Raw genomic sequence first — 12,276 nt, 5'->3', positions numbered from 1 at the left:
AGCCATCGAGAACGCGAACTTGATGCAGGAGGTAGAACTCCTTTACCACCTTCGCAGCTTGCTTGGCATCTTGCCACTCATCACCAAGGTTGAGGGCGATGATGGGTGCATCCACTTGTTTACCCCCTTCTGCAACACGGGTGACCTCCTTGACAGACTTGCCGCATGTTCGATCCTCCATGAAAGGGAGGCTGCCTACATTGTGGCGGGCCTCATGGCCCAAGCCCTCATCTTGTGCCATGATCGGGGCATGGTCCACTACAACATTAAGTCTGGGAATGTGCTCTTTCATAGGTATGTCGAGGCCAGAGCATCCACCTCCAAAATGCAAATGCAAAGTAAGTGCACAAGAATACATGAATTCTAGCTTGCATAGTAGTTCTATAATTAGTACAAAGCTAGCTGTTGCAGGTGCACCATGACTATATTCATTAGGGCTACATGAGGTGTTGCTGGTAGACTTTGGACATGCTGCAAGGGTGGAGCATCCTTGACAGAGGCTTGACGACCCCTATGTTGGAACCTCAACCTTCTGTGCGCTGGAGCTCATCCAAGGATGCTATGACCATCGCGTAGATATCTGGAGCCTCGGGGTCCTCCTCTCCCTCATGCTCACTGACACCATGCCCTTCATCCAACACCTTTCTCACGATGCCTCCAATGAAGACATCCATGCTGCCATCCTCTCCAAAAAGCTCTCTCTGGATGGGTCCATCCTTAAACCACAATATTGTTGAGAAGAGCACTATGCAAAATGCAGGTGGAATAAATATGCACATCACGTGGAGAACATCTGCGCATCGAGCTGCATCGGCTCAAGTTACGCAACCCAAGGTAAAGAAAGAGCCAGCTGTAGTCTACAACACTACAAACCATATTCATACATACGTGGTGCGGCCAACAGTAGGACACCCATCCTCCACCATGAATGCCACGCCTCTTGGCGGCCTCACACAAGCAGTAGCAGCCACACCAGTGGGGGGAAATATGTCATGTATGCCAAGAAACAGTAATAGCACTACAAAAAATGATGAGGTGGATGATGAGTTTCCCAGGTTTACAAGGGTAAAGCGACAATAAGTTGAAGTGCCATCAGCTGCATGCCATCAACAGCATTGGCGACTCGTGGAGGCTCATCAAAAAGGGTCAGCAGGCCACATACACACCACCAAAAATTATACCTATGGAGCGCCTCCTCCTTGCATCTACTAGTGCTACTCTAAAAGAATTCTATTGCACCTGACGTGCCTCCCGGCTTCCCCCCACCCTCACAACACCTTCTCTGACTTAACATCAGCACAGAGATAGAGAGAGTTGGTCATCAGTGCGCGCACAATAGACACTCAGCTCGTCTATTGTGCCCACAGAGATGGAGGGAACTCATCCCCTCCTCCCATCCATCTGTCATCCCCTCCTCTACTTCCCTTGCCAACGTCTGTGCAAACCCACAATCCTCGTCAACATTTAGCATCTCCCACAATGAGAGAGATAGAGGCAATCATGGGCCACACACCTGCCTTTTGCTTCTCCTTGTCAATCCGCTACCTCCTAGCCTTCTGCTTGCTGCCCGCAGCTAGGTATACTTGAGCCGCTCACACACACAATCACAAGCTCTACCCGACCATCTTCTATCACATACCACTTACTGGCACATCAATAAAGAATACTGGGCAAGTCTCCAAGGTGGAACTCCGATAGAAAGTATTAACTGTGATAAAAATCCGTAAATACTGGGCACAATACCTTGTTAGATCGCCATTCAAGACAAAGTGTCCGTAATGACCTTCTCCATGTCCATGAGTGATCATGCCAATCAATGCCACCTGCAGATTATATCCTGAATCCACACCCTTAGGAACAATGCGTAATCTAGAAATGGCAGTCTTCTTTTGATCCATCTTATCATGGATTATTCATACATATTTTTGTGGTTGAGTTTCTGAATACGTGCGCCATGAATAATATAGGCTTCTGCAACTCTTTTGTTGTGCCATGTGAACTTCTCTCTCCCTCAAGAGAAGAGCTCTCTCTTCAAGAGAAGGTTTAGCTTCTAACCTTGCCTTGATTGAGCTACAAATATTGCACTTAGAGAAATCACTCGTCTTTGTTAAAGTGACATGTGGGTACTCTTTGTTCCAAATTCTACCAAAAGAAGATTGAGATAGCTTCTTCTCATAGCCCATTTGGTCAAGTGTCGTGTTGATTTCACATAAAATATCCACTTGTTTGTATGTTGATGGAATCACCAATTGAGTCTCTCTTGAGCCATCTAGCAGTGTTCTACTTCTATGTGGCATCTTCAGAGTTGTTTTCCACAAACTCATTTAGTAGTGCTCTTGCTAAACTAGTATGTTGAAGTCCCCTTCTCAATGTACATGTGTTCCCATGTACATATTGGCGCACACCATTTTCAAAGTTCTCCTTGTATCGATAAAATGATGTCTTTGGTATTCCATGTAGCTCATACCATGCTCTACAACAAACAATAGAGCCATTTATCCTGAATTGGTATCGTGACTTCTCATCTTTCTGATAACATATAGAAAGAACATCATAAACATAATTAGTGCGTGATTTTTGAGACTCTCCCCAAAACTGTTGTTGTAACCTTGTCACCATATCACGATCTGCAAATTGGCAACATTTTTGTGCACAACAATCAATGCATGATACCCTTTGAATTGATTTGTTTGAAAGGTAAAAAGTCAAAGCTGGTGCTGCTTTTGATTTTTGAGGCCTGTTCATGAAAGTGTATCGTCTTTTCCTTGACAACTGGACAACATTACTCCCATCAAGTTTTTTTCCAACATTGTTATCGTTGGATACATCCTCATATGTAGCATGCATGCCATCAACACGAACAAAGCGTTGTAATGGGCTCCCATTCAACATTGTTGTCTGCTTGATGGGCCACTTTAGCAAAGTGATGCTACCCACTTCAACCACATCATCAATGCTTGCATTTTCTCTTTCACTACCCACACCCACACAATCATGACCAAGTTGCTGAAATTTGACACAATCATGCGGAAATACATATAAGATGGTCCCTTCATTCATGGTTTGCATCATTGTGTCATCTTTTAAAAGGATCCTCTGATTTCTCCAAGACTCTCGAATCACTGCTTCAAATTTTGGGCTTGTCATAGGTATTGCATCTGTAACTAGAGGATTAGAATGATCATGTTCTTCATCACCATTGTAGCTTTCCTGTGGATCAATTAAGTTCCCATTTAATACAAAAGATTGCAAAAGAAGCTTTGACCATCGAACAACACTCCATAATGAGCCTTGGAGAGATGAAGTATCCATTGTAGGAAAAGGTAGGACCACATCCTTCAAGCATTCCTCCACTAGTATGGAGACATTTCCTTGCCCTATCTTTGTACCACCACAAGTGGAATCTGGATTTGTTCTACACACACAACCAATACCAACAATTTCATTGTCAAGTATCATATGTACTTTCTCCCCAGATTCGAAGTCCATCTTGTAAGTGAAAAAGATTACATTGTTAAATCCATATTTATAGAAAAATACTCTTCAAACAAAAAATCATGCTACAACATGAAAAAGGTTTGCATAGGTTGGACAAGTGGTGAACCTTGAGACCAAATCCTCCTTGCTATATTAATGGAAGCAAGGTTGGAAATTATGGTGGATCTTGAAACCAAAGCATCCTTGCTATATTAAAGCATAGGTTGGACAAGTGGTGGACCTAGTTGTAATATCCACTGCCACCTTTCAACTACTATAGGACTATGCTTTCCAATATTTGAATTTGTTTGAATTTATGTACAATATAATGATTTGGGATTGCATATTTGAATTTAGGTGGGAATTAAAAATTAATTTCGCGTGTAATATTTTAAATAATTTTAAATATTTTAAGATGCTAGTTCTACCAATTGTCCAAGATAGGCTCCATTGAAACATGGAGAGAAGGATGCTCCACCATTTCTCCAAGATAGGTTCCATTGAAACATTGAGAGAAGCAATCTCCACCATGTATCCAAGCTAGGCTCCATTGAAATACCCTTAACCCATAATTTTGTACATAAGGGGTTTACATTCAAGGTCCACCACTTGTCCAACCTATTATCCCTAGTAGCACGAGTTGTTTGGTCTCAAGATTCACCACTTGTACACTCTATGTCATTATATTAAGAAGAACTATGTGTTAAGGTCCACCACTTGTCCAACCTATAAGGTTATATTTTAAATGGTATCCTTTCTCACCACAGGCTACATTGAAACATGGACCTTAATACCAAATTATTCCTAGTAGCATGAGTGATATTTTGTACATGGGGGGTTTGCATTCAAGGTCCACCACTTGTCCAACCTACTTTTCCTAGTAGGTTTGGTCGCAAGATTCACCACTTGTCCACTCTATGTCATTATATTAATAATAATTGGGTGTTAAGGTCCACCACTTGTCCAACCTATAAGGTTATATATTGAATGGTATTTTTTCTCACCACTTGTAATGTCCATGATATGTTTTACATGGGGGTTTTGTTCCAAGGTCCACCACTTGTCCAAGCTAAATCTGTTCAAACATAGAGAGAAACAAACGTCCACCACTTGTCCAAGCTAGGCTCCATTGAAACATGGAGAGAATGATGCTCCACTATTTATCCAAGATAGACTCCATTGAAACATGGAGAGAAGTAAGCTCCACCATGTCTCCAAGATGCTTAGAGTCCATTGAAATACCGAAAACCCATGATACTTTGTACATGGGGGTTTACATTCAAGGTCCACCACTTGTCCAACCTATTATCCCTAGTAGCATGAGTGGTTTGGTCTCAGGATTCACCACTTGTCCACTCTATATCATTATATTAAGAAAAATTGGGTTTCCATATCTAAATGGATCTTTGCTTGAATAAGTGGTAGACCTTGAGACCTAAATACCCATTCTACACTAGAGCATTGGTTAAGCCTTATGCACTTCAAGCATACCTTTAACAACAAGTAGTAGTTATTAGTTGACTTAAGTCTAGTTGAACTCCATGGTATTGAGACTAAGAGAGAGTGTAGCATAAAAAAGAGTCAGGATTTTAATTTGACTTTCTTTCTATAAATGAGTAGATCATAGATGGATTTTGGTATCTAATAAAACCTTAGGGTAGACAATGTAAAATTCATGTCTATTGTTGTGTTTGCATTAAGTGTTCTTGTTCTTTAATTTCAGAATATTACAGAAAAATGGATTGGCTATATGCTGGCATAAATTTAAGAAAACTATTGAATTACCCATCCAACCTCCTCCAAGACCTTGTCCAAGGAATGAATCACCTCCTTATCACCTACCACTTGCTTTCAAGGACATCAAAAGAGTACTTATCTTGGATCTAGAGGGGTTACTTCTCAAGACAATTGAAATAAACATGGAGATTCTATGCCAGCTTGGACTCAACACATGCGACTTGTGGACGATAAAGATGAAGTTTATCATGTGGTGCGACCAGACGCACAAAGTTTTTTGGATTTTTGTGCTGAATACTTTGAGCTATGGATATGGAGTTCGTATAACTTAACAAGGGTGCAACGCATCACACAAAAATGTTTTCCTGAGCAGTATACCAAGTTCAAGGTGTTTATGAGTAACAAAAATTGCCAAAATCCAAATATCATGTTAGGATTTACAAGGGTTTATAAAAAAAATTTGAGTGATATTTGAGGATGTCTATACATACAACACAATTGTAAATCAGTATAGTGATTCTGAGACAAATCATGTCCTTGGTGTGTACTTGTCAACACGAAAGCATTGAATAAATATGGCCATAAGATGCTTTTTTTATTCTAGTGTGTATCTTTCAACATTTGTATAATTTGATATAGTCTTTTAAAAAAAAAAACAAAGGTGTGTCAATTTTATGAACACTTCAATGGAGTGCACCCTACTCTAAGGAGACTTCAATGTACTATTGGAGTGCATCCTATTGTAAGGGGACTCATGTATTGCTAGAGTGCACCCAAATTTCTGGGGACTCATTTTTTATTTGATTGGGGCCTATGTTGGGTCATATAGTAAAGGAAATTCATTTTTTGTCAATTCATATCGAGGTTGCATTTATTTGTAACTATGAGAGAATTGATGTTTGATGTCAAAATAAAACTTGTAAGTGTGGATCAGAGAATTCATGGAGTTTAAATATGTGAGAGGGATCTTTTTCTTGGGCACAAATATTTGCTTCAAGAATTTACATACTTTATGTGAAAGAGTTTTAGAACCTAAAAGACTTTGAAAAGAAAACTATGGAATCTAAGTGCATGTATTCTTGAATGGCTTGAAAGTTGATGTATACATGCATGTCGCCTTGATGAAGATTTAGATCTGACAAGATGCAAAGCTAGAATTCTTGGACGTTACCTTTGTCAATTTGGTAATAACATATTTAACTTTCTTTTCTTATGGATGGAAAATTTATTATTATGTGTATTTGGAACCTAATTGCTTGACCTTCAAACCAAGATTCCTATGTTATTTTTTCATATACTTTTTTGTAATGAATTAAGATTGTGGATACAAGGTCCACCACTTGTTGAAGCTAGATCTAAGAAAGTATATATACTGAGTCTTCAAACTAGTAAACCAAGGGAAGAGAGAAGCAGGGTCCATCACTTGTCCAAGCTCATCTCTAGACAACATAGAGAGATGTTAGGTCTACTAATTGTCCAATATAGTCATGGAGAAATGATAGAAGATTTATCCACTTGTCCAACCTATCATCTCTAGTAAAATGGGAGGTTTGGCCTTAAGATTCACCATGTAACCAACCTATACTTCATTGTATTATGAAGAGTAGAAAAGCAAAGCTCCACCACTTGTCTAAGGTAGTTCCAAAATCAACATGGAGAGAAGCAAGCTTCACCATTTGTCCAAGATAGGTTCCATTAAAACATGGAAAACCTCATATATGTTGTACATGGAAGCTTTTTTCCAAGGTCCACCACTTGTCCAAGCTAGGATCCATTAAAACATGGATAGAAACAAGGCTCCACCACTCGTCCAACCTTTATAGCTGCAAAGTGTACAGGTTGTCTAAACTAGCCTATGGGAAAATAATAGAAGGTACACCACTTATCCAATATATTATCTCTAATAGCATGGGAGGTTTGGTCTCAAGATTTAGGAATTGGCTGACCTGTATTTCATTGTATTATGATAATGTTGAACCTAGTTTTTTCATGTTTGCTGTATTTAGCACTTCATCTTTGTCCCCAAGACTCCCCGTGGTAAGAGATGTATTATTCTTTTGACATGCTCCATAGCTTCTTATGAACCTAAAAGACAATAGGGAACTAAGAAAACATGCATATATTATTTGTATTGAGCGTGGCTATAGAAACTTTGATGATAGGTTTGCACAATGGTAAAAATTCAACTTTTTTGTACCTATTTCTTTTGGCAAAAAAAAAAAAAGTGAGTGAGAAGCAATCATATGTTGTGATCACCAACCCATTGAAGTTAACTAGGGAATTTATCTCAAGTCCTACAAAAATCCCTAATCTTATTTTTATGCAACAAAATGTAAGAAATGACTGTTTTGATGAAAATGTACTGGTCCGTCAACTTTGGAGGCTTGGTGTGACCAAAAGATGAGAAATTTTACAAGTTTCTTATTTTTTCCATGTGTAGTAGGCCTTGATCTATAACCTCATGAAAGGATTTTACAAAATGAGTTGATCTACTATGGTTTTGGAGGTTTTTTTCAAAACCCTGAAAGGACACTTTTATGTCCTGTTAGGTTACCAACCTAGTGTTAAGGTCAACATTGTTTTCTATGCAATGGTCTCTCCATCAATGCTTGGCTGTTTTCTCTAGCTTGAACTTAACGATGATAGATTTTTTTGTACCTGACAAATGAGCCAAATCAAAGTAGTCATCCATGTGCTCAATCCAATCTTCAAGAAATTTGCCTACATCTTTGCCTTCCCCGCTAAAATTTCCAGGTTGAGACTTGCAAAGCATAGCATCAATGGCTCTATCAATGATGGTGTATTGAGGAGCAATAAGTGCATTTGCGTTAGCAACAGCTACATTTTCTCTAGGAGGCATGGCATGTTACTCCACCATATCAACCAAGGTCACACTTAGTAAAATATTCTAACCTTGCTCAAAGTCCTCCAATCGAATAGAATAGACAGTGGAAGATAAGATGAGAGAGAACTAGGAGAAAGAATAAGGAATAAATTAATCCAGTTTCTATATCACAAAATCTTGGGTTTTTAAAAAGTTTACAAGTGTTTTGAAAGTTTCTAATAAATTCTAATGGCTCTAACATAATGCACTCGGTAATATCCATTGTGACATCCTTCCACCAATGAAGCATAGTTGTCCCATTCCTTGAGTATATCGGATGGGTGATCCTAATAATCCTTTTTTTATCTTTGGCTACAACATTTCTTCATTGGTGTGTGTCATACCATTCTTGAATAAGGGATTTGCTTGTTATAGGTACCCCCATTTTGGCGTGAACAATTGCCTTCTTGTACCCGAATTAGTCATTGAAGTAAGCAAATTATTCTGGAAACACATTTAGTGTGTCCCATCCAATCGAGTTGTCTATATTTGCACAATTTGCAAGGCACTGAGGTCTGTTATAGAAATTTTATAAAACTTTTACATGGTGATGATTGTGGATTAGTGATTTTTCAAATAAGTGAAAGAATAAATTCCAAGGTACCGGACTAAAGGAATGTTGGTTGTTGTTTTCACATTGATGGCCCCATACATTGAACATAAGAATGTCAAAGCATACAGTAGCCATTACTTAAGGAAGTATGTTTTTGGCCATCCATGTTTCCTTTATGGGTCTTAGGATAAGTTCATAATCATTTGTGTATAATATTTGATTAGTGATAACAATCTTCATTCCCAACTTAGATTGTATCTACTTGATATTCCCAACAGGTGAGGGTTTATGCTCAGGAGTCTAAACTAGGGGTTCCCTGCAACGTAATGATACCAAGCTTGAAATGTATTAGGTACAATAAAATCCTTAGACATCAACCTTTTCTTTTCTTCCCCATTATGCATGGTAGTGACAAGCCTTTGCACTTCCACTCCAGTTTGAAAATGCTCCTCCACCATAAGGCGGGAGAGTATATCCGCCCATATCCCTCGAGGAAACAGGTCAATCATCTACACACACACCCCATCACTCATGTTAGTTAGAATGATAAAACCAAGATTCAAAATCAAATACTCTACCCTCAAAACGATATGTGTTATATCAAAATAAAATTTTGCAGAAAACCGAAAAGATACATAGTATTTCTAGGGAGATACATAAATACAAAAGGGTCCTATGAACCAAATTTTTATTCACATCTTGAGTATCAAATTTTAGCACTTCAACTTGTGCATTGAAATTCAAGTCGTGGGTGGTAATCCATTAAAGCAGTTTACATGAGCATGCCGTTCATTTATATCGCCTCTGTAGAAATATCTACTCAAGTTCACTGGCATTGGTACGTTGTGCTTGGGAAAAGTCACTTATGCACTTGGGCTTCTCATAGTCATCAAAGGTAATGGTGACATTATGATGGTTGTATTTAATAATAGGTTCATAGACTCTATTGAACCAATCCTGGGATACACAATAGTCGATTGCCTCTATTTGACTTCTTTCATACTCTGTATATGACCTTTTCACAAAAGCCGTATCTTTGGTTTAGCATAAGCGCATTCTTACTAATTATGAGTTCACAACTCGGTATGTCCAAAAGAGAACATAGGTTAAGGTAAAGAACATATCCTTGCACTTTAACATTTCCTTCTTGGATCTTTTCCTTGACCCAAAGCTGTGGGTTGGTCATAAACCTATCATACACTTGTGTTTGATGTTCAAGCTGAGCTTCAACATATAACTCTCATGCTACGTAAATGTTAGGTACAAGGTAGTCTCTAGTCCCTTTTGAAACTCGAACCACTTCAATTCCCCAATGGAAACTGGATCCAACCGCATAATTAAAAAAGACTCTTTGTGCAAAGTCACTCAGGAGTTCATCAAGAAGATTAAGAAGATCCATCTAAAAACAAGACAAGGAGAGAGAAACTTAGTACACATGTGAACCAAAACTAAGTCTATGATTCTTTTTTTCATCAAAATTTGGTCTTTTTGATTTCATATTATGGGTGTCTCGGAGTTAATTCTCTAAATATTCTTTTAACTCTCATGATATGGTATTCTCTCAGACCTCCCACGCGACAATGTGGTCTATAGTTATCTTATAGTTTTTCTTTCCCTATTATAGCTGCAAGAGCTTCAAACTTCTTACCAACTTTGGAAGTCCTTAACATTTGGGAGCGCATCGCCAAGTAGTAGAGCATGTCTTCTAGGCCGCCTAGCCATATTTTGAGCTGAAGTAGCCTGAGGTTGGCAAACCAATCTCTTGGATTGTCGTCAATGTAGACGAAGAATTGACTGGAGGGTTCTTGGTGACGGGTAAGATAACTACGATCAACACTCTTCCAACAAGTTATGCTTCCTAGCATGCCTTTGGTCCAGATTTCTAAGTAAAAGAGTTCCCATTCATCCCTGAACAACCGTGTCACCATATTCTTGAACACTATGGCCAAACCTCATTCCCCTAGCTAAAGCATTCATACGTCACTCTGGGAGCCATTTTGTTACTACAAAACAAATATTCAAAGAAATTGCAATGTTGTTGTTGAACACTTCAGCCACTTCACTATAACTTAAACCAAACACTTCCACTCAAGAAGACAAGTCAAACAAGCATCACCAACCAATGTCACTTATAGAAGCATCATGAATACAATATCCTTTCTAAAATAGCATACATGAATGCGTTCACAATGCATAACTAACCCAATTAGTATCAAGTTTTAGGCTATCCTCATAACTTTAAGCATTCGCTCTAACACTAGGTGAGAGATATCCCTCCCCGGGGGTCTATGCACAAAATATACAATCACTCATCAGAAACCAAAATTTTCACGGACAAGAATCAGGAGCAACTTTAAAGGCCTCGGGGGCGGAGGCCCCCAAGACTTATTTTTCGCCGGAATATTCTTTTTCGTCGGAATATTATGGCCAGACGGCAGCCGAAAAGTGGTCGAAAAACAACCGATCGGTTGGCCGCTGGCCGATAGTCAATGGCCGGTGGTCGGTGGTCGGAAGTCAATGGCCGGTGGCCGGTGGCCGAATTCAAAAGCGGACTTGTCTTCTCAAGGGCGGCCACACATGGGCGGATTGGAGTGTCCGATTTGGACTTATTCGCACAAGGGCGGCTACACATGGCTGTCTCTCATAAGAGAGGGCAGCCCTTTTGGCCTATAAAAGGAGGCCATTTCTACACACATTTCATAGTGTGATGTTGATGCAACAAGGTGAGTGTGAGGTGGTGAGAGTGAAGCAAGGCGGGAGCCCCATTAAGGGTATAATCCCTTTGTAAACTACTTCTTGTTTTGAAGTACTAAAGCCATTGAGTGGCTGCTTTCCCGTGGACGTAGCCCACATTGGGTGAACCACGTATATCGTGTGTACTCTCTCTCTCTCTCTACTCTATAATCTCGTGTATATAAATTTATCTCTCTCCATTAAGTAATCTACTCAATTATCTATTTAGCTACGTCTTATTTCCTAACAACTGGTATCAGAGCAAGGTTTGCTCGTAGCTAAATTATCTCAAGGAAAGGATTCCTTGAATTGAGTGGGAGTTATGATGGAGGAAGGGAAGCTCAAGATTGAGAAGTTCAACGGCAAAAACTACCAACATTGGAAGATGCAGATTGAAGACTATCTCTACCAGAAGGACCTCTATTTGCCACTAGGCGGGCTTGCGAAGAAGCCCGCAACAATGGTAGATGAAGCATGGATTGTCCTTGATCGAAAGGCACTGGGAACAATCCGGTTAAGCTTGGCAGCAACGGTGGCCTTCAATGTTTCGGAGATGAAGACCACGAAGGACTTGATGAAGTCACTTGACGACTTCTACGAGAAACCATCAACATCTAATAAGGTATTTCTTATGAAGCGCTTGCTCAATCTAAAGATGGAAGAGAATGGTTCAGTTGCAGAACACCTAAATGACTTTAACACAAACATAAGTCAACTTCGATTAGTGAAAATCAATGTCAACTTCGATTAGTGAAAATATACAAACTCGAACCACTTCAATTCCCCAATGGAAACTGGATCCAACCGCATAATTAAAAAAGACTCTTTGTGCAAAGTCACTCAGGAGTTCATCAAGAAGATTAAGAAGATCCATCTAAAAACAAGACAAGGA

At 39.4% G+C, this 12,276-nt stretch overlaps 1 pseudogene; it reads left to right on the top strand.

Annotated features, from left to right (window-relative positions):
* Positions 1 to 672: 672 nt before the first annotated feature.
* LOC147445543 (uncharacterized) lies at positions 673 to 1,212 on the top strand (annotated as a pseudogene).
* The last annotated feature ends 11,064 nt before the right edge of the window (positions 1,213 to 12,276 follow it).

Source organism: Adiantum capillus-veneris, chromosome 12, assembly GCF_014529385.1.
Source record: "Adiantum capillus-veneris isolate H3 chromosome 12, ASM1452938v2, whole genome shotgun sequence".
Taxonomy (NCBI): Eukaryota; Viridiplantae; Streptophyta; class Polypodiopsida; order Polypodiales; family Pteridaceae; genus Adiantum; species Adiantum capillus-veneris.
Note: the sequence above shows the minus strand (reverse complement) of the source record. Positions and strands in the feature narration are given on the sequence as shown.